This window comes from Sminthopsis crassicaudata, chromosome 4, assembly GCF_048593235.1.
Source record: "Sminthopsis crassicaudata isolate SCR6 chromosome 4, ASM4859323v1, whole genome shotgun sequence".
Lineage (NCBI taxonomy): Eukaryota > Metazoa > Chordata > Mammalia > Dasyuromorphia > Dasyuridae > Sminthopsis > Sminthopsis crassicaudata.
In genome coordinates, this window is record NC_133620.1 from 55,048,296 (window position 1) to 55,071,385 (window position 23,090).

The 23,090-nt window shown below is 37.0% G+C and overlaps 1 long non-coding RNA gene across 7 annotated transcripts in view; it reads right to left on the bottom strand.

The window, feature by feature from the left end:
- LOC141541911 (uncharacterized) overlaps positions 1-23,090 on the bottom strand; it is an 84,262-nt gene that overhangs the window by 43,751 nt on the left and 17,421 nt on the right. The window contains exon 1 of one of the 7 annotated variants that reach the window (XR_012481938.1): positions 6,734-8,162. The exons of the other annotated variants lie outside the window; for them this stretch is intronic. This is a non-coding gene — a long non-coding RNA (uncharacterized LOC141541911). Of the gene's footprint in view, positions 1-6,733; positions 8,163-23,090 lie in introns of those variants that run through there. 7 annotated transcript variants of the gene reach the window in all.

The following is a 23,090-nucleotide window of genomic DNA, read 5'->3' on the forward strand; positions in this document are numbered from 1 at the left end:
GATGAAAAAAGCAAAAATATCTATAGGCACATGACAAACTGCTCTAAATCATTTTGATTAGAGAAATGTAAATTAAAGCAACTCTGAGGAACCATCTCATGCCTATCAAATTGGCTAATATGACAAAAAAGGCAAATGATAACTGTTGGAGAGAATGGGAAAATTGGGACCCTAATGTACTTGTTGGTAGAGTTGTCAACTGATCCAACTGTTCTGGAGAACAACTTGGATCTATGCCCCAAAAGGCCACCAAGCTGTACAGAGCCCTTGGTCCAACTAACACCTACTATATCTATATCCCAAAGACATCATAAAAACCAGAAAAGACCTACATGTGCAAAAATATTTACAGCAGCCCTTTTTGTGTTAGCAAAACATTAGAAATTGAAGGGATATCTATCAATTGGGGAATGGCTGAACAAGCTGTGGTATATGGATGTAATGGAATACTATTATGCAATAAGAAATGATGAACAGGCAGATTTCAGAAAAACCTAGAAAGACTTGGATGAATTGATGCAAAGTGAAATGAGCAGAACAAGAAAAATATCATATGCTGTATCAGCAAAATTGTGTGATCATCAACTATGAATGACTCAGCCCTTCTCAGATGCACAATGATATAAGACAAGTACAAGGGATTTGTTGAATCTGGGAGGGGACCCCAAAAGATTGGGGTCGCAGACCAGTGTACTGAAGTATCTCAAAAGAATTTGCGGCCTTAAACCCATATCCAAGTCAAGGAGCAAAGTTTATTGTCATTGTAACTCCAATTGAAGCAGGCTAAGTATTAGGATTCTGTAAAGGGCTAGAACTGAGCAAATGCACTTGGATAATGGAGCATGTGAGACTAATTGCCAATTGGACAATTCTCTATTAACATGTTTGAAGGATGATCCTCCCCAACTATTCTGTGCTGATTTGATTGGTGAGACAAAGAAGGGGAAGTGACTTGTGTGAGTGGAGTAGGAGGAGGAGATTGAGGCATTCTCCTGGAGGTGGAGAGAGAGGAAGGAGGTGTGGAGATTGCTAGATCTAATCCCCTCACCAGGACCTCAAAAGACTAAGTATAAAGACTTTTGATTATCTTGACTCCGGCTGATTTCTGGGAAGACAGAGTTCCATCAGGATTCTTACAAGGTACTAAGACAGTGGACTTGATAGAGACAATAATTATCTAATTTAGCATGGTTCAGTATGATTGATCTGATGTTATGGGCCAGAACTTGAAACAAGGTACTGAGTGGAATTGATGAGCTAATGATTCTCAAATAGACATGTACTTAGTACTTACTTTAATTCCACAAGATTCACACCTTTAAGAGAGCATATATAAGGAGGAGCTCTCAGGGCTAAGGAGGACAAGCCCACTAAGGAGAAGCCCACCAGAAGCTCTTGGAGCCTCAGCCAGGATTCAGGTGAGGAGATTCACAAGCCAGAGAAGGCAGCTTAAGCTCTCGGAACCAAGACTACAGAAGGCCTCTGAGGAAAACTAGCCGAGGCCCAAGTGAAGGAGGCAAGACTTCGAAGGAGACAATAAAGGATTTAGACTTTAACTCCTGGCTGCATTTGGTGGGGAATTACTGAACTGAAAAGAAACCTGCTCCCAGAGAACATTATATTTTAGAGAAGAATATTACAACTAAGTTCCAAATGAATTTAGCAAGGAACCAGGAGCAAGGAGACTAATTTATCCAGTAAGAGGGACTTCCCTACTATCATCTCCCCTAGAAGATATATTCCATCATTTCCCCTTTCAAACAGTTTGACCCCCGAATTCCCAAATGAATTCGGGACAAAGGAATGGTGATCTCATCTTCATGCTGATAAGGGGTGTAGAGCTGTCTCTGCCCAGTGGGATCAGGACTGAGTAGGGAGACCCTCGACTTGAAAATGGCACCAACAGCATCCGGGGGTGCTGAGTGTCAGAATCAGCCAATAGTATTCAGATTGAATAAATAGTTGGAAGTTGATGGCTTAGAGTCTGGAGGAAACAAATCTCACAAGTAGGTTAAAAATGCAGGGACCAAATATAAGTTAAAAAAAAAAAAGGATAATTAAAAGTAGAGTTAGTATGGGGGTCCCGAGGGGCAATAACCAGGAACCCCACTCAGAGGAAGACATGTGGTTAGATAAGGCTATCAGGAATGTCTCACATCTAGACAACTTTCCTCCAAGGAACATTTCTCCAAAATCCCCGCTTTTGTCTCCTCAAAGGAGTAGGGGTAATGGGTAGAATAGTGCGGCATTATACATAGTGAAAGGAATGCTCAGGCGGCCCAGAGTGCAAGCACCATAATGTTTGAAAGGCATTAAGCATTGAGTAGAAAGGATGACCTGTGGAGTACATTTTCAGTCTTACAAGAGAAGGCTTCCACCCAAGTCCTTGAATAGAATCATAGAGGGGCTTGGCAATAATTAAAGTTAGGTATAAAATCTAGCCTTGCCTAGAAAGGTACATAGCTGTTTCTTTGAGGAAGGTTCAGGGAGTGTTAAGATTGCTTCTTCTCTGCAGTGAGCAAAAGGGAGATGGGAGTTAATTCATGGCCCAAATACTCAACAGACTGATAGGCCATGTGGGTCTTTAGGCAAAGAAACTTAATAGCCCTGGGGCCCTGGAAGTTAGGGGTTTGTATGGCTGCAGCCAGAGAAGTCTCTCAGGTGGAGCTGGAGATCAAGATACTGGACAGCCAGGACCTGTTCAAATAAGGTGGGAGCTGTCACATGGTAGCCCTGAGCTACCTCCATGGAATGGACAAAAACTGCTCATGTTAACTTGTGGGGTTATGTTCCCCTGGATTTGCTCCTTCAAGGCAAAAAGAAATTGTAAGTCTTTTGCAATGATATGCAAAAGAAAGCATCTTTAAGATCTAAGGTAGAAAGTCATTGTACAAGTTTACCTAACTTTTCACCCAAGTATGAGGTGTGTAACAACTTTCCTCCTTCACAGAGTTGGAAGAGGTATCAACAGCACAGTCCGTGAAAACACTAAGAATAGTTGGGGTGGGCAACAGCAAGCTCAGCCCCTTCCCTTATTTTGTAAGCTTGCCAGTTTTCTTGAAACCATGAGGGTAAGCAAGATCATGAGCCCTGAGTTTTAGGATATATAATTCCTGAAAAAAGAATGTATTTACTAAGAATCTATAAGCTTGTTTAGTGAAGGGGGAAAGTTGCTACACACTTCATACTTGGGGGTGAACTGATAAGGCTTTTACCTCATCTCTCTTGTTCCACACACAGTAATTACCAATTTTAGATTTAACATGATGCCAATAATTCCAAATAACTTAGTTAACAATTTTAGAATTTTCCTAATAGCCAAATAATCTTAGCTGTAATTTCTTCTTAATATTCTAGCAAATGTGAAAATACCTGATTAACAAGGCTAAATAAACTTCCAACTTCTTTTAGTTGACAGGGCCCTCAGAAGTCTCAATCTTTGATAACTCAAAAGCAGGTTGTTTGTTGCCAGAATATTTCAAGCAGTGTGGAACTGTTTTTGTGTTCCTAAATCTTCTGTTAACACTATCAGTGCAAATTGATTACAATGTACATATCCCTTTAGTGGGCTTTATTTAGAGCTCCTTTAAAATTGCTCTTACTATCATATCTCAAATAACAAATTTAGAAATCATTTATCTCAACAATGGTTTTGTATATTGGTCACATCAAAAAACCCATAAAGTTATCAAATATGAAGCAATTATATCCAATAAAGCAATTAACATTCATATAACATTTGTTTTATGCAAAGCACTTTTGCAATCATGTGATCTTCACAACAACCATTACTATTTTTCTTTATGAATAAGAAAACTGGGCAGAGATAAAACAATTTGCCATAAATTACATAGATAATACATTCTGCAATTGAAACAGAATGGTGGGCTCACCAAATGCAGACGCTGACTAGCTTTCTCATCTCACACTATCAGGCTGGGTACTGCCACAGGTAACCAGATTCTTCCCAGGTAGTTGCTGGACAGAACCTGCTGAAGGTTAAGATGGCTGGATCTCACTTTGATGGTAGTTTGAGATGCCATGCCACAGGAAATGCTGACCATTGGGCCTTCTCCCTCCTACATCTCCATTCCCCCAAACTGGGTTGGGGAGGTGTTTGGGCAAGGGTAGGGGGGGTTCCCACAACTGTTGCTGCTTCTCCTATTTCTACCGGTGAGGCAGAATTTGAGTTTCCCTACAGAACGTTAGCATTTTCTTTTCTTAATCTGTTCTGAGATGAGAGAAGTTAGCAAATAAAGGAACTTGAAATATATTGATCTTGTTAGCAATCCCCACAACTGAGATACACTCAAGACTCTGGGGAGATGAATGGAATGGAGTGGTTCTCTTAATATAATCTGGGGTTCTTTCCCAAAGAAGCAGAAGAGGATTCTGGACAAGAGAGAATCAAAGAAGGGTTAGCAAAAAGTTACTATTTACCTAGTTTTTTTTCATTTTCTTTTCTTTCAAAATGAGATAAATTCCCCAAATTATCTACAATGTTTCAGGAATTTTTCTTGTGATCATAAAATGACTAATTGCCAAAGTTATTGATCACTGCTCTCAAAATTTTGAGAATCTGCTAAGATATATGCTCTCAAAACCTTGAGAATCTGCTAAGATGTTATTTTAATTTTAATTACCTAATTTTATTTCTGTAGCCCCCAGGTTGGCCAGAGCTGAGGTCCACAGGAAAGTTGGGCTTTTCCCTTTTTTAAAGGTAGGAGTAAAAAAATGTTAAAAAATCTTCTCAGAATTCTAAATACAACATAGAAGTTTTTTCTTGCAGGTTGCCTTTTAAATCTTTCCAAGAAAAAAAATCTACCTCACAGAACAAGCATCTACCTCATATTCTGCACAGAGATGCAGACATAGACAAAAATGATATGAAAGAGAGCTGTCCCATCTTTGCCAAAAGCCATAAAATTTATTTGCCAAAAACCATTCTATAATATTGTCTCCTCTGACATGCCAGAGGAGGTGAAAAGGTGGCAAAGGTTTCCTAGGAACTTTACCAACAATTGCAAGAATTTTCAATTCTGGGTGTCCCCAGTCAAGAGCTCATGATGACCCAGACAAACTTCCCAGTTGCTTGGAGGTCCCAGCTGTAGAATTTAGGGAAATAAAAATGGGGGACTTACTTTGCTTAACAAGGAGGGAATCAAGCCAGGGGAGGCCAGGCTCTTTCCCTACAGGCCACCAAATGTCGAGTTTGGCAAGGGATCTCCCAAAAAAGGTGTCTCAAAAGAATTTGCAAGCTTGAACTCATATCCAAGTCAAGAGGCAAAGTTTATTGTAATTGTAACTCCAATTGGAGCAGGTTAAGTTCCAAAAGAATTTTAGCAAAGAACCAGGAGCAAGGAGACTAATTTATCCAGTTCTTCATGTCATTGGTATGCTACTTGTATGGCCCAGAGGTAGAATTGAGGAGTGATCTCAGGAATTTGGTTATCACTGACCAGCAGATCTAGGACTATCCTAAGGCTAGAAGACTTTAGAATCACTGACAGACAAATTGTCAGAGCACTAGCACTTTAAGGTCAGAGAGTCTCAAGATCACTAATATATCTTCCCTAAAGTCTAAGGGAAGAAATATTATTATATTCCTAGGCCAGAAGACTTTTACAATTGTTGATGGACAGATTATTAGAACAATAGCACTTTAAGGTTGGGGGCCCCTCGGGATCACAGATTCCAAAGCCAGAAGATTTTAGATTCATTAACAGATTGTTGGAACAGAAGCACCCCAAGGTCAGAAGGACTTCCCTACTGCTGTCTCTCCTAGAAGCTATATTCCATCATTTTCACAGAGGAAAATGCTATTCACATCTAGAGAAAGAACTAATACACTCTGAATGCAGATTGAGGCATACTTTTTTCCCTTGCTTTACTCATTTTTATGTTTTTTTTTCTTTTTATGTTTTTTCTTTCACAACTATGACTCCTATGGAAATATATTTTGCATGATAGCATATGTATAACCTATCTCAAATTGCCTACTATTTTAGAAAAAAAGGGAAGGGAAGGAAAGAGGGAGGACAATTTGGAACTCAAAATCTTGCAAAACTGAATGCTAAAAATAATTGTAACATGCAATTGGGAGATGATAGAATAAACTGCTATTGAAAAAAAAACAAAAAACCTTCTGAGCAGAAGTCTTTAGGTTTCACCAAACTTCCGGCGGGATCCATGATACAAAAACAGATTAAGAATCCTGAAATCTAACATCTTCATTTTCCATTCAAGGCAACTGAGGACCCTGAAAGGTTAAGTAGTTTGTCAAAAGTATTAGAGGAAGCCAGTGACAGAATGGGTCTAAAAATTAGGCTTTTGGAGACACCAGCCAAAGAGTACTAGACCTTGAGTCATGAAAATCTGACACTCAGATACTAGCAACATGAACCTGAGCAAGTCATTTAATCTATCTGTCTCAGTTTCCTTGACTACAAGGACCCTAATAGCAGTAAACTTTCAGGATTGTTATGAGAATCAAATGAGATAATATTTGTCAAGTGTTTATTTAGCAAAGTACCCATAGTATTTACTTAATAAAGGCTTATTCTCTTCCTCTACTCCCTCTTTTAATTCAATAGATCATAGTTCCAGTCAGAAGGCTCCTCCTGACAGCAGAATTACAGCTCTATAGGAAAAGTAAAACAGCCTGAAATTCACCCATTTGCCATACTATTGCCCATCTCCCATTGGTGGGTTCCAAGCTGACCAAGCCACTTACCTTCATTCACCCGCCTTGAGAGCTGGGACTCTCTCCTTTTGCTTTATTTCTTTCCCCAGAGCATCTCTACCCCAATCTTCCCTTCTCCTGTACCCCTGCATGCATCTGAACACGACAGAATCCAGTAAAGGAAAAGAAAGGGTTAGATCCCTTTAGTTCTAGCTTTATTTACAGCAAACATGCCGAACACTTTGTCACCTTGGAAACAACCAACAAAGGCAGCCTAGAAAGCTCATGGAAGGCTGTCTCCCTTCTTTCAGAGGTGACTGCTGGACTAAGTAGTGGGGTGGGCAGACGCTGGCCCTTGGTACCCGGGATGCTGTACAAAGAGGCAGATTGCTCCAGCGGAGGAAAGGCAGCTTGACCTTGGCTGACCCACAACTAACTCTACAGCATCCTTTGTATTCAAAGATGACACAGCTGTCTGAGAAGGGGGACTACAAAGTCTGGAGGCCTGACTCCCTGGGGGAAGAACATAAGCTCTCCTGGTTAGCTATTCTTTGTAGAAATGGAGGAAGTTCACCAAGCCTGGCTCTCAAGAGCTGTCCTTGGTCATTTAAGACAGCTGTTTGTGCACCGCCCACGGCTTGCCAGTTCTTTTGATCTACTTATTTTCTCTTTCAGAAACTACCAAGCCTTTTGGATGGACCATCTAGGATAAGTTTGGGTCACAAAGACAAATCAGAGACAGGTCCCCACAATTGTTCTTTTAAACCTCCATCGGGTTAGGATGTGTCTGTAGCCGTGTTGATGCCAGACTGACCATTAGTCTCCCAAAGCAGGTATTAGTGCTCAAAATTCAGCTGAAGCAGCGGAAATGGATAACAGCTATCCATCCGAGAGTTTGATAATGTAGGTCAGTCTTCTGTAGGCAGGTTATAACTTCACTTTGCTGGGTATGACTTGGCCAAGACGTAAAACTAATAATGGGTGGCTAGATGGCAAAGTGGAAATGTGCCTTCCCGAGTTCAAATCTGGCCTCAGACACTTTACACTTCCTAGTTGTGTAACCCTTGGTAAATCACTTAATCCCAATTGCCTAAGCACAAAAAATAATAATAATAATAATAAAATATAAAATAAAAAAAAATAAAATAAAAGATCGCTGAATAAAAATTGTAATAAGGCAAGCTAGTACCCAAGGAAAATTCAGTGCAGTGGGAGGACTGGAGTCTGCTCTCTCTAAAGTCTGGCTGCTTCTCTTGTTATACCTCAGTTTCCCTAAATTGTTCTGCCTCAGTCCCCTGATAAGAGGTCTCTGACCTCTTTCAAAAAAGTTTATCAAAGATTCTGCCTGCTTAATACTAAGCCAGAGCCTATATTTGGTGTTTTAAATTTGCCTTCCCCTACCCAAAGGCAAAGAAGAAAAAAAAATAAAGAGAATTGGTTGTTTTCTAAGGAGAAGATATAAGAAGCCCCCCCCAAAAATAAAAAAAAACCAATTTAAATATTATGGATTATAAGACCCAGGCAGCTATTATGTTGAAGTATCATAGGTCTTGGAATGCTGGAGAGTGAAAGAGCTGGGGTTATGACCAAGAGTAACTCACTCAGCAAAGTTAAATATAATCCTGAATGGAAAAAAAAAATGGGATATTTAATGAACTGAAAGCCTTTCAGGTTTTTGTGACAAAAACTCCAGAACTTAAGGGAAAATTCAAAACATAACATTCAGGAGAAATATAAGGTAAACATTAAAGATCAGTTATAAGGTATTCAATAGAGTCAAATCATTTACTTTGTATATGTGAAAATATTGGCAGTACTCTTATGATTGTCATTATTTGGGTAGTTTGAAAGAAAGACTTAGGCTGAGTGAGTATGATGGAGAGATAAAAGGAATAATTATCTCATACACCTGAGGCAAAAAGAAAAAAATATATATATATAGAAGAAGCTAGAGGGGGAAGGGCATATAGTGCTAGAAACTACTCTCATTGGAAATGGGTTAAAAAAGGAGGAAATCTGTGTGTGTGTGTGTGTGTGTGTGTGTGTGTGTGTGTGTCTAATTTAAATTCAGAAAAAATAAGAGGACAACGGGATGGGGGAGGGAGAAGATAAGGGAGGAACTTTGAGGTGTGGATAGATTAAAGAATAAAATTGAAGTAAAGCAAAGGAGTGAGGAAAGATTGAGTAAATACTATGAAAAGGATGGTAAGAAAAACTAGGAAGAAGGAAACTACACAAGTGTATAGTTTACAGTGTGAATGGAACAAATTCCATAAAATGGAAATGGATAACAGATTAAAAATTAGAATACAACAATATGTTGCTTTCAGGAAACATAAAAATGAGAAATACACACAAAGATAAAATAAAGGGCAGAAGTAGAATTTATTGTGTAAAAAAAGCAGTGATAATAATAGTGATCTCAGATACAGTTAAAGTTATAAAAGATGTAATCAAAGTGAAAAATAGAGAAACTACATTGTTAATATTATTCAATATTGTTTTAGATCATTTAAAATACTTAGTATCAAATATCTGAATGGATATCTGTTTGTAATATTCTCTCTAGAATGTAACATTCTCTGTTGAGGTTTTCTTGGGGTCTCTGGGAGCAGCCTTCGGTTCAGTTCAGTAACCACCACACAGGTAGCCAAGGATTAAAGTCCAAATGCTTTATTGTCTCCTTCAAAGTCCTATCTTCTTCACTTGGGGCTCTGCTAATTTTCTGAAGGCCTTCTGGATCTTGGTTTCAAAGGAGAAAGCGAAGGAGGAAAGCCTGCCACCACTTCTCTGTCTTCCCTCTTTCTGATTCTGGCTGAGTTTGTCAGAGCTTATATCCTCTCTCATCATAAGTGTGAATCTTGTGGAGCTATATTAAGTACTAAGTACATGTACTGAACCAGAACTGTTAAGCACCATGCTAAATTGATAACTATTGTCTCTATCAATTCCAGTGACTTAGCACCTTGTAAGAATCCTTTGTTTCAAGTTCAGAGTTCTGGCCCTTAACATCTGTTAAAACAGATACTGGAACTACGTAAACATAAACATAAAGTACTTAAAAAAAAAAAAAAAAACCTGAGCTATAGAAAAATTGAAGTAATATTTATTGTTCTTGAGTAGGTAAAGAAAATAAAATCTTTTTTTTTTTTTTTTTTTTTTTTTGGTTTTGTTTTACTTTTGTTGAGGCAATTGGGGTTAAGTGACTTGCCCAGGATCACACAGGTAGGAAGTATTAAGTGTCTGAGGCTAGATTTGAACTCTGATCCTCCTGACTTCAGGGCTGGTGCTCTATCCACTGCTCCACCTAGCTGCCCCAAGACAATATAATCTTAAAATGACAATTTTATTTTATTCAATGTCTCAATTAAATTACTAAAAAATTATGTTACTGAGAACATATAATAAGATTCATTTGGAAGTTTAAAAGGTGAGGAACTTCAAAGAAAGCAGGAAAAAAGGGGTAAAGGAAGTAGCTTCAACAGTATCAGACCTTCAACTATATTGTAAGGGAAAGCATTGTTGAATTATAAAAATGATAATTCCCATTATTTAAAATTAAAGTTTTCTTGTATAAATAAAACATGTAATCAAGAATGGCAGGAATGTAGGAAAGCGTGTGGCGGTACTTTCATTGACAGTCTCTCAGAATATGATTGGGTTGGAATACTGCTGTGGTGTAGGAAATAATGAGCTGGTTGATTTAGAAAAATGGAAAAACTTAGACCTATTAAGGAGATGCTATACCTTGATAAACAGGTGAAATAAACATAGTATGGTCTGATATGTATATATGTGCATGTTTATAGATAACTATGTATCTGCATAAATATTCACGTTTAATTGTAGCCTTCTTGGGTGGAGGGGGAAGGGGAAAAATAAAGTAAAAAGTGTACAGCAGAGAATAAAAAACCAATAGAGAAGCAAAGAGAAATTGGGCAGCTTTGAAAACAACATGTAGTATTTATTATATAGGCTTTCTTGAAATAGAACTTTGTTATTATATTATATATATATTATAATAATTTCTTATTATCTGCTGTGTACATGGCATTTTTTTTTACTTTTCTAATTTTGTATTTAAGTTTGAAATAAAAACATTTATAAAAAGAAAAAGTAAATTGGCTTCCTCTCTCAGAAGTCAAAATCTGATCCCTTCCTATGGGGTTTCTTCTAACATAGGAAGTTCTCCCCAAATTGATTTAAGACTTGAGGTCAACTGGAAATCATCTCTTCTCCTTGGGCCAGAAGCAAAACCAACTCAGCTTGATGTTTAGAAACCCACCCTCCCTCAGAATCAAGTACTACCTCTGCTCCTTATTATTGTTGTTGTTATTTGTCCTTTGTTCTTGAAGAGTACCATGACGTCTGGGAGGTGATGTCTTTACTTGCAAATGAGTGAGGGTGGGCTGTGCAAAGTCACAAGCTTATTTCTCTTCTAGAGCCATCTGGGTCCAGGGGCAAGGTATAGATCAGGACTACTGGAGATAGCTCTGGATGCAGACCAAAATTCCAAGACTCCTACCTAGGGATTGATGATCTGAGATTAACTGTAAATTACCTCTGATGAGAAACCACATTGTTTAGGGTGAAAATTCTTCCATGATTCCTTCATTGCACAAAGCCATCCAACTAGGGTCTAGCCAAATTTCTAAGGGTCTCCTTCTACACAGGGAACATGTCTATAAAGAAAATATCTATAAAGATCCCTGTACCATAAATCTCCTCCTAGAGACTCAGGCAAATATTCTCTAGGTTCTTATTCCAGAGGGCCCTGCAAATTTCTTCTAATGTATCCTTTCAATGTAAGGGCATTTTTTTTTTACTAGAATCCCAAATTCACCCAATAATAATACTATTTGTGTTGGAGAAAATATACAAGGGTACATAAACCCCAAACAGGGGCTAGGCTCCCAAGAAAAGGAATGAAACACAAGGAGATAATTTTAATTGGGGGTTTCTAGGTAAGCAGGTAAATCTTCCCTATGGATATTTGAGGTATAAATATGTCACAAAAAAGCAAACAATCCAAGTCTTTTTAAATGCAAAAGAAAAATGTCAACCCTTCTCAATTAGGTACCAGCATTTTAATAATGGGAAAACTCCTTACTTCTTACATTAGCATTTATATCAATACTTGTATAGGATTCATTAAAATGGCATTGTACTCTTAAAAATTTAACAAATCAACATATGAAAAACTCTAGAAAAAACAGACATCAAAATGAATTGACTTGTAAGAAAAACACACACACTGGAAAAACTTATTATAGCCTAAAAACGAAAGGAGAGGGAAAAAATGAACAAGTTTTCTAGGTTTCCGCAAACTAGGGTTTCCAAAAGTGAAAATCTATGTGGGTGACCTTTCCAAAGGTTTATGAAATTGTGAATAGCCCAAATTTATTCCAAATGAGGTTTTACATGGAGTGATCATCTCTCTTGCTTTGTTCTAACAAAGCAAGACTGGATCGCTGTTCACTCCAGAGTACTACAGATATTCCTTAGGGGTTAGGGTGATTCTTCTCTAATAGCATTGGCTTGATCTTCCATTCAGGTGTCTTATTTTCCCTATAGTTAGTCTCCAGTGACTAGTATCAGTTTCACTCAACTGATTAATATTCATTAGTTTTTAGAAAGGCAAAAGCTATATTTCAAAGGTATGGCAAAACTGGAAGGACTAACATTTTCCCCAGCACCTAAGTAGCAAAACCTTCCCTATCTCACCTGAGTATTTAGGGGAAAGTGGGTTCTAACTCAATGACATTTCTACATACTATCAGTCAACCCACATTTACCCTCAAAAGCAGCATCATTGTGTTTCAACTACTACTGGGCACAGAAGGTCTCCTTCAGGCACTGAAAATGTAAAACCTGGAATAAATTCAGTTTCTATATTTCTAGCCTTAATTAGCTAGCTTTTCTGACCTTCCAAATCTTATAAGGTCATAACCTCCAGATTAATTTCCACATAAAATGAAAGAATAAACTCTGAGACAAAGAAATAAAACCACAAATTTGTCCTGTTGGGATGGGCCCAAGGCCTCTCCTCTTATATATTTCCTTTCTCTCATTGGATGCCATCAGGAAGGAAGAAGTTATCCAAAGAAAAGGACCACGGCCATGATCAGCAAATGCCTGTTGAATGCCTCCCCAGTTCTGGCCATACAGACACAATCAATAAAAGAAGCTCCTTTTCATCATGTGGTAAGCATTCTGGAAACAGTTATAGGATGTTTATTCATACTCCAGAGTCATTACACATTATCTCACCTTTCCCAGAAACAGGTTCCCCAGTATCTTCCACAAGAAAAATTGCTTCAGTGGTATTCTGTATATGCTCATGTCTCCTGTTACACTAACATTTTTACTGCACCTTAAGCTTGTAAAGCTATTCACATATAATCTTTTATTTATTTGATCCTCCCAATAACCCTGCTTCATAGGTATTATTATTATCATCTCTATATTATATGTAAAGAAACTAAGACTGAGAAAGATTAACTTGCCATGAGTGATAGTAAGATTCCCAAAAGGAATTCCAAACCCATTACTTTATCTACTATGTCATGCTCCCTCTGCCACAGCAACAAGGATCTGGGCAGGATAGAATGACCTTTGAAGAAGGAGAGATGGTCAATAAATGATAGGACAAGAGGGAAGGCCCAAAGATAATGGGGAGCAAGGAGTATGTCAACTTTTCCTGGCCCTTTCTGTGTCTAATAAATTTGCAGTCTCTTCATATTATTTAATTGATGAGCTAGAGAGAAATCACCTTTCCTACTAGGAATTACTCTTATGTATAAGTAATTATAAGTGATTACTCTTACTTATAAGAATTAAACATTAAAATAATTTCATGCATATAAATTATTAACATCCATCTTTTGAACTAGAAGTTTTGGGACTCTTGTAGCCTTTCTCTTGGACCTAGGTGATGGGAGAAGGGGAAGAAGGAATTATTTTCTATCTTTTTTCACCTAGTAGTGGTTCACAGGTTAAACACATGTTGATGAGCACACATGTTTGCCTTGGTGAGCCTGCTATCTCCTTTATTTTTATGTTTTTTTTTCCCCTGAACTATATTTATAAGCAGAAACTAGCAATCCTGGAGATGGATAAGCTTGGCTGCTATCTCATTAATTTGAAAATCACCAGGTTTTTTGCTAATGTGATATGCTTGCAGCAATTTACCCTCATTAGTTCTCAGGGAAGAAGATGACTACCTATAGGACTGTCCTGAATCCAAAAGGGTGACTAGATCTGGATGTGTGAGTTGCTTAAATGGTTCAGATCTGAGGTAAAAGTGAAAATATCTGTTCAGCAATCCCACAAAATACCTTTAGCTGTTAGGTAAATGTAGGCGATGGAATATTATTTAAATATTATATTAATACACATTTGTGAGACTTGTCTTTTAAGTATATTAAGAAGTACTTATAAGTCTTTTGCTATTTCCTTTGTGGTGGAGGAAATAAATAAGCTTACATGCTTTATACCTGTTTTTGTACACTGAGCAACTTTTCTAGTAGGGATCCTTTTGGGGAGACCTTAGACATAAATCATACCTAAGAATTGTATTAGAATTTTTCCCCCTAGAATTCTTTCAAGAGGAGAAGGCATAAAGAGTCAGTGGAATATTGATTTTAGGATGAATATAAACTTTGTTCAAGTTTAAAGTAAGAGACCACTGTGTGAAGGAATCCTGAGTTAAATTGTATCTTGTTCTGGTCTCCTGGGACTCCCCTTCACCTTCTAGTTAGTATAGTAAGTTTATAAGTGGAGAGATGTGTTAATGAACCCCAAGATAAGAGTCTGTTTCCCTCGAAACCCTATAAAAATGAGACTTCAAACTCCTGCTCCTTACCCTGAGCCTTCTTCCCTGTCCATACGATCCATGTTACCCAGGGCTTACAACTCTAATCCATGGTAATATGAATGATTTTCTGTGCCTCTCCCTCTCCCCATCATCTTCCCCAGGCTATCTGTCTCCCTTTATCATCCCACGCTGCCATCTGCTTCTGTACCACTTTTTGCCATTAACTCTGCCTCTATGGGCTTTTTACCCCCATACTCTCTGTATTTAATTTAAATGTGATTATTGCCTTGTTTCCCACTGTTAATCATGATTCAGGAGAGAACAGGATGGTAACTTGGTTATTCATTGCTTTTAGAATATGAGCCCAAGCTGTATTTTTTGCATATGTTGACTTTCTTCTTCAGATTTACATAAATATTATATCAGAGAATGAAGGATGAAAAGGTAGAGATTATTCCAGTTGGACATTTCTCCAAGACAGAAATGTTTGGGAAGTTTAGATATTGCATTAAGGATAAAATTAAATAAAGATATTTTGGCAGACTTGAGTCTAAAATGCAGAGTACAGGATTAATACTAATAATACTAAATAATATTATATTATAAGTGGTATTATTATAAATAATACTAAATAATATTAATAATTCAGTTTCTATACTCCTAGCATTAGTTAGCTAGCTTTTCTGACCTTCCAAATCTTATAAAGTCATAATCTCCAGATTAATTTCCATTTAAAATGAAAGAACAAACTCTGAGACAAAGAACTAAAATCATAAATTTGTCCTGTTGGGATAGGCTCAAGGCCTCTCCTCTTATATGTCTCCTTTCTCTCACTGGATGCCATCAGGAATGAAGAAGTTATCCAAAGAAAAGGGTGTATTAATAATAGTATTAATATTTTTTCTTAAACAAAAACAAGTATGTATGTATGTATGTGTGTATATGTAGTACATAGCTATGTATCTATGTATTGTGTATATATATATATATACATTTTGTATATAGCTATATATCTATACACACACACACAAAATGCATAGATACATAGCTATATACAAAATATATACAAAATAACTTTAGAGGGGATGGCACTAATAGCTGAGGTTCCAAGAAAGATCTTATGTAAAACAGGACCCTTGAGCTAAGTCTTAAAAGAATTTAGAGATCACAGAAAGGGAAATATCATTTCAAGCATGGAGTTTGGCTAGTTCAAAGATATGGAGGTAAGAGACGATTCATTGTGTGGGGAAAACAAAAAGTTGACCAGTAACTCATCAAAAGGACTGGGCAAGACTTCTTTAAAAAAACAAACAAACAAACAAACAAAAAAAACAACTTTAGTATAGATGTATTTAAAAACCAATCTTGGCTCAAGATCCTGAAGAAGTTGACTACTGCTCTACAATTCCCCATTCCCATCCTCCCTTCCCAATCAGGACAAATCCAGCACTGTTTCTTCTGGATTTAAGAAATGAACAAAAAAATCTTCCTGCACTCCTAGAGGAACCCCTCAAAACATCTAACAGAAGGTCATTGAATAAGCATAACCAGTAGTTGAAGCTTTCCCCTGGCTCAGGGTATGGGGGATTCCCTGGAATAGATCTTCATAAACAGTATAAAATTATTAGGAAATTCTGGGAGGTCTTCTGTGTTCTGAGTGAACTAATCTGGGAAATTCCCTGTGCTTCTGGTGTATGATAATCCCTACATTGCAAAACATTTATTTCTTCCTGAAATAAAAATGGCCCCAGAGTGTGGGTTCTGAAGATTGTTTCAGTTTGGTGGATGAGTCCAATATCCTGAATTTTCATCTCCATAACTTTTTGTTGCTATTCAAGGTGTACAGAGCAATTGATGATTCACTATTTGGCATTATTGTGGTTAAGGGAGAATTTATTTGTTTTGTTTAGTTATGAAACAAGATTGTCTCAGCCCCTATTGTTGCTGGGAGAAAGGTCATAGTATGCCCTAGGTGATGAGCAAACACGGAGAAAATCATCAAGTCTGAGGAAAATGGGAAGAGTCTGAATATAATGTACCAATAGTCCACAAAAGGTGGGGCCAGCACAGAGTGCTGATTAATAACTGAGCCTAATACCCGTGAACTTAGACCAGGGGTTCTCAAACTAGGGCCTGTGGCCACATGCAGCTCGCTGAGGACGTTTATGCAGCCCACCAGGTCATGGCATATGGGCTGAGGGGTGGAGCCAGAGTGTGAGCTTTTGTTTTTACTATAGTCCTGTCCTCCCACAGTCTGAGGGACAGTGAACTGGCCCCCTATTTAAAAAGTTTGAGGACCACTGAGACACTCAAACCTCTGTAAATTCAGATGTACATTTTCAAGTGTTTGTTACACATACCACTGAAGGTTCTGAGGGTTTAGAACTGGAAGGGATGATAGCACAATTCTTTAGACCAGTTCTTTCATTGACATCTCTAGCTGAATGTCTCAATAGCACCTCAAATTCAAAATGCCAAAACACAAAACTGAAGTTATCTTCCTTTCAAAACTTGCCTCTATGAAATTCATATTTATGTTGATGTTATCACCATTTTCCCAGTCGAAAGCCAAGAGTGATTCTTAATTCTTTTTTTTTTTTTTTTTTTTTTGCCCTCACCAACTCTGCTCCCCATTGTCAATTATTTGCCATGTCCTGTCATCTTTATCTCTGAAACAGCTCTCAATCTGTCTCATTCTTTCCATTGTAATTATCCCAGTTCAGGTTTTATAATCATAAGGTTTTATTTCTTATCACCTGGACTATTATATTAGCAAGGATCTGTAACCAGAGCAGGATAACTGGCAAAAATAATTTTCCTAATTCAAATTTTAAATTTTAAATGTCAGATTTTAAAAACCTTTGATGATATTCTTATTTATCAAATAAAATAAGCATTCCTTCATTTGTCACTTAAAGTTTTCCAAATCTAACTCCATTTTACAAACTTATTACACGGCATTCATGTCAGTGTATTCTACCTTTTACACACATTAGACTACTGTCTCATCCCATCTCTCCCACCCTGTGCTTTTGTAAATGCTGCTTCCTGTATCTAAACAGACTACTCCCCCTCCACCTATGAACTAACCCTACTCAGATCTTTCTTCAAAGCTCAACTCAATTGCCATCAGTTTTTCCTGATTATCCTTACTAGAAGAGATTTCTCTGTCCTTACATTTATGGACTACTTTGATCTCTCCTGTGGAACTTACTAATTTTCTAACTTGTATATAGTGATTTGTATATTTGGCCCATTCACATCTAACTAGATCAAAAGATTGTGGATGACAGGAAATTTTTATCTTTGTATTCAAGACACCTAGTTAGTGGTTTGTACATAATAGGTATTAAATGTTGACTTCACTTGGTTTCACTTAGTCAGATGGGAAAATAGCTTAAAAGGGGCAGCTAGGTGGCCCAGTGGTTAGAGCAATGGCCCTGAAGTCAGTTCAAATCCAATTTCAAACACTGTCCAAAGGCTGACAGCCTCTGTGGGTAAGTTATTTTACCTCTCTCAGACTCTATTTTCCATCTGTAAAATGGAATAATAATGGTATCTGCCTTCACAAGGTCACTGTGAAGATCACAAGAGATAACTGGTAAAGCGTTAGCAAACCTTATACTGCTACGAAAGTGCTAGCTTTGTTTCGTTCAGTTCCAATTTGTATAGTAAAACATCTTTCTTAAAAATAGATTGTATATTATGGATTTATACCTGAAAGTGTTTTGAGGCTTTAAAAGTGATCTTAAAATATAAACATGGGGCCTTGATTATTTACTAATCTTTAGGGTTTAACTTGGCCCTTTGCTAGGGTTTTGCTGTCATTAAGATCTGCCATGGCCTGGGATCCAGAGCTGTTCCTCGGGAAGTATGAAGCTCTCCAGGCTGTGGAGGGAGAAGGTTCCTATTTTGACGCATCCCAGTGATTCTGAAAAAAGCCTGAGTCAGTTACTGCGGTAATGTTGTCGGGAGGGTCAGAGGTAGAAAACAGTGTCTGGATCAGAAGTCCCAAAGACCAGGTTTGGAGAGGGATTAAAGAGATGTGGACTACATAGCAAGCTTATAGTTTCAGCACTGAGATAACGAAAGAGGTCTCAGCTCCGCAGAAAGTTCACACATTTTGTCACAATCAATTTCCTGGGGAAGTGTTTGTGTCAGTTTCAGTCCCTACCACACCAGGGTAGGCCAGGTTTCCAACATTTCCTAAATTGCTTGCAGCTGGACAGCTCCCTCTATCATGAACAAAGTTACCCTCTAAGGAAATGGATGTTTCTAAGTAGTGGCAGATATAATAAAAATGAGGGTTTTTCTAGATAAGTAAAATTTGTCTTTTAATATGCAAATGTGTGTTGTGAATCCTCAAAATTTATTATTTATTATTTTTATTGTTTTAAAGGAATGAATCTCTTTTAGGTGAGATAATGGGTGGTGGACCTTAGTAAAAATATTCTTTGAAAGAAAACAAGAAAGAACAAAGAAAAAGAAAAATGAAAAAGAAATCGGTTCTAATCCTACGGTGGGGAGGCTGGTGTGTGTTGATAATTAAAGCAATAATAGGGACTGAAGGAAAGTCCCTTTCCTGGGGAGAAAATCAGTATCCAATCGGGCATAAACCAGAGGGAGGGCCAGGTCAAGAACTAGGGTTTCCTGAGACATCAAAATCAGTAGGCTGACTTGAAAATAATAGACTGGGGAGAGGTCATGATGAAGTAGAAAGGGCACTAGATTTGGAGCTCTTGGTACATATCCTGGTTTTCCCACCTATTATCTGTCTAACCTTTACTAAGTCATCTAAGCTCTCTGCACTTTAGTTTTCTTATATATAAAATGAGAGAGTCAGACAAAAAGGAACTTATTAGCCCTCGATTTTATGACTCAAAGTCTCCATGGGATCAAGAAGCATGGTATCATGAATGTTGGCAAAATATCTGTTTGCTTGTTGTAATCTTGCCTCCCCAGGGCTTTGGTCATTTATGGCAGCAGCAAGGGCTCACCACAATATCCTTGTCTGATTTGTTGGTATGGTCCCACATTGGTTCTGGCAAATCCCTTCTTGGTTAAGCCACAACATTCAGGATGTGGTCTCTGGTCCCACATACATGAATTTTCCAGATAATTGAAGCTTGTCACTTTAAATAACAAAACTTGTTGTAGTTGAATTGTTTTTAATGGAAATCTTTCTAAAATGTATTACTCAGTCTCCTGCCTTCTTAAACTTATTGATTTGATTCTGTGATTTCAGAATATTCTTTTATTGACTCTCTTGTTTGCTACTGTGACTATTCTGAACATTTTAATTTCTTTTGAAGCTTCAGTTGCATCTCCCTTAACACCTTGCAAAAGATAAATTAGTCTTCTCCCTCATTAAGAAGGTTGAAGTCATTATTTGGCAAACTCTTCCTTTCTTCCTTGCCTTTTCAAAACTTCTCAGGAACAACAATATCAGAATCTCCTTTCCTATTCTCTTTGGGATGAGTATAAATCAGGAGCTAGTTTATACCAACAAATCAAGAATTTTTCTTCTTATTAAAGCTAATCCACCTTCCTGTATTCTTAATCTCATTCTCCCAGCCCTTTTTCCTCCCTCATGCCTTCTGCTTCCTTAAAAATTATATAGGAACTCATTCCAGTAATCTTCTTTGTCTTCTATCTTCCTGTCTTCATTGCTGCTGACAAAGAGAGAGACAGAGACAGACTGATAGACACACAGACAGAGAGTCTGATACAAAGTCAGAGAAGGACAGAGATAGAGGGAGGGAGAGACAGAGAGGAAGACAGAGGGACAGAGAAAGTGGGAGGAAAGGAAAGAGGAAGAGAAGCATAGATAGAAAGGGGAAGAAAAGAGAGGAAAAGAGAGGATAGGACAGGACAGGATAGAAAAGGAGGAAGGGAAGGTGGAGAGAAAAGAGCATTTCATTGGATAATTTTATTCTATGTAGTTACAGTTACATCTTCCTCTCCCCTTTTTAGTAAATCATTGGGTGAAAATACCTCCTGCTATATTTTTATAAAAAGGATAAATTATCTACAGACCAGTAGTTTCAAAAAAATTATTTGTTCTTTAAACTCCTTTCAACAACAACAAAAATGGTGTTGTGAACTTTTAGAGTAACTGAATTTACTCTCCATGTTCTCTTAAATTCATTCTCTAAGTCCTTACAATTACTTCAAAGATAATTTTTACAAAACAAGTTCCAAATTAAAATTTATATTACAAATATACCTAAAAAGATAGTTTTATTCTATCTCTAGTTAGGAAAGTTTTAAATAGTAAATTATTATTTTTATGTGGGACATTATGTAAAAATTTTAAAAAGAATTAATCCTGTTAGATATCTATGCATACTATTACCTGTGAAATTTCATAACTAAATTTGTTTTACAATTTTATTGAATATAAATAACACTTTAATGAAGTGAGTTGTAGTTTTGAAGATGTTTAGCATAATATAATAACTAAGTATAAGATTAACTTCAATTTTGGTTTTTTTTTATTTGAGCAAAGGATTGCAACCTTTGGCTCAACACCAAATACAGTCTTAAATATGGTTTCACATTTAATTTTGATTTAAAATAAGAATAAAATGAAAATGTATATCTCATACAAATATGATGAGAGAGAGAAATTTATTTCTATCTACATTTAGCCACTTTGCCAATTATAGAAAATAGTTCATTATGATGTAAAATATTTCCTTTTCTATTGGACAGAAATTTGTCAAGGGATTTTAGTAGATTGCAAGTTCAAAATGAAGTAACAGTATAATATGATATTCAAACAATTCTTATTACCAAATAGAGTTTATTAAGAGAAATACAGTTCTAGGAATGAAGAGGTGATACCTCTTCTCTGCTCTGTGTTGGTGAGACCACATATAGATAATTGTATTCAGTTCAGGGCATCATATTTTAAAAAGAACATTGATAAATCAGAGATTGTCCTGAAGAGAACAACTGGAAGAGTGGAAGGCTTTGAGTCCATAGGATCAGTTAGAGATGTTTAACTTGGAGAAGAGAAAGCTGGAGTGGTTCAGGTGGTTCAAGTTCAGGTGGGGAAGGAAATATAACATATTGGTTGTCTTCAAATACTTGAAAATCTGTCATTTCAAGATCTGATAGACTTTTCTGTTTGTCTCCAAAGGACAGAGCTAGTAGCAAAGGGTGGAAATTCCAAAGAAACAAATGTGAGCTTGATATTAAGAAAAATTTCCTTACAATTCAAATTATGCAAAAATAAAATGAACTGCTTCAGGGGGTAATGGGTTGAACTGCAATGGAAGTCTTTAAGCAGAGGCTATATAAGCACTTTGAGGACATTTTATAGTGGGGATTCTTTTGGGGGGTATTATTTGGACTAGATAACTGCTGAGATACCTGTCAACTATGAAATACTGTTATTTTGTGATTCATGGCCAAACTTCTGGAAAAAATTGTCCACGATATCATACTTTTACTTCCTCACCTCAAGTTAAGGCAAAGTGACTTCTCTTTTTACCATGCTAATGAAAATATTCTTAGATGTTATGATGACCTACTATTACCTAATCAATTGTTTTTAAAGTACTTGAACTCATTGCAACAATTGACAAGTTTGCTATTTCCTCCTACTAAACAGTTTTTCCTTCTTTGGCTTCAGATTTAACACATACCCCTAGTTTTTCTTTATACCTTTCTAACTGCCTTTTCTTGGCTCTTTGTTCCTCATCCTTTTCCCAATCTTTTCACTTGAGTATTCCTCAATGTCCTGTCCTTATTTTTCTCTTCTTTGAGAATCTTGTTCATTTCTATGGCACCAATTATCACAATTATGCATATCATCACTAAATTTATATCTCTAGTCCTGACCTTGTTTATATGTCTTCACACCTGCATCTTTAGTTGACTACAAGGCATCTTTTACTTGGATGTTCTATTAAAACTTTGAACTTCACATTTGCCCAAAATCTACCACTTCTTCTGATATACAAATATATTTCTTTTATGAGTTTCCACAAATCAACCAAAAGATTGTATTTGAAACTTTTTTGTTTGTTATCTTTGGTTTTTTCTTCTCCTGTACTACACAGGGCCAACCAGTTACCATTTCTCTCTTTTAGTCCTATAATCTCTCTTGCCTCTGTCATTCCCTATTTTCACTGCCAGCCCCCTGATACAAGTTCATATTACCACGTGCCTAGATTCCTGATGGTTCTTTCTTCCATTCTCTTTCCCTCTTCTAATCCACCTTTAAGACAGTTTTGTAAAATCGATTGTATTTATACACAGATCTAATTGTTCAACAAGCATTTCAGTTCAAATAAGCATTTATTTTTCATGTACTCTGCTCAAAACCCATTGATGGTCCCCTTTCCTATTGAATCAAGTTCAAACTCCTTTGGTATCTGAGGCCTTCTGAAATTTGATGAAACTAGTCTTTCTGGATTTAACCCCTGTTACTATACTGTTTCACATTTTTTCTTGCACTTTCCTTCTTCCCCCTCTTTGTAAGGCTGCCTAATAAATTCCTAGGCATCCTTGAAAGGCTAATTAACATTTATCTGAAAAGCCTCTCCTGACCCTCTCAGAACTTACATAATACTTAATTGGCAT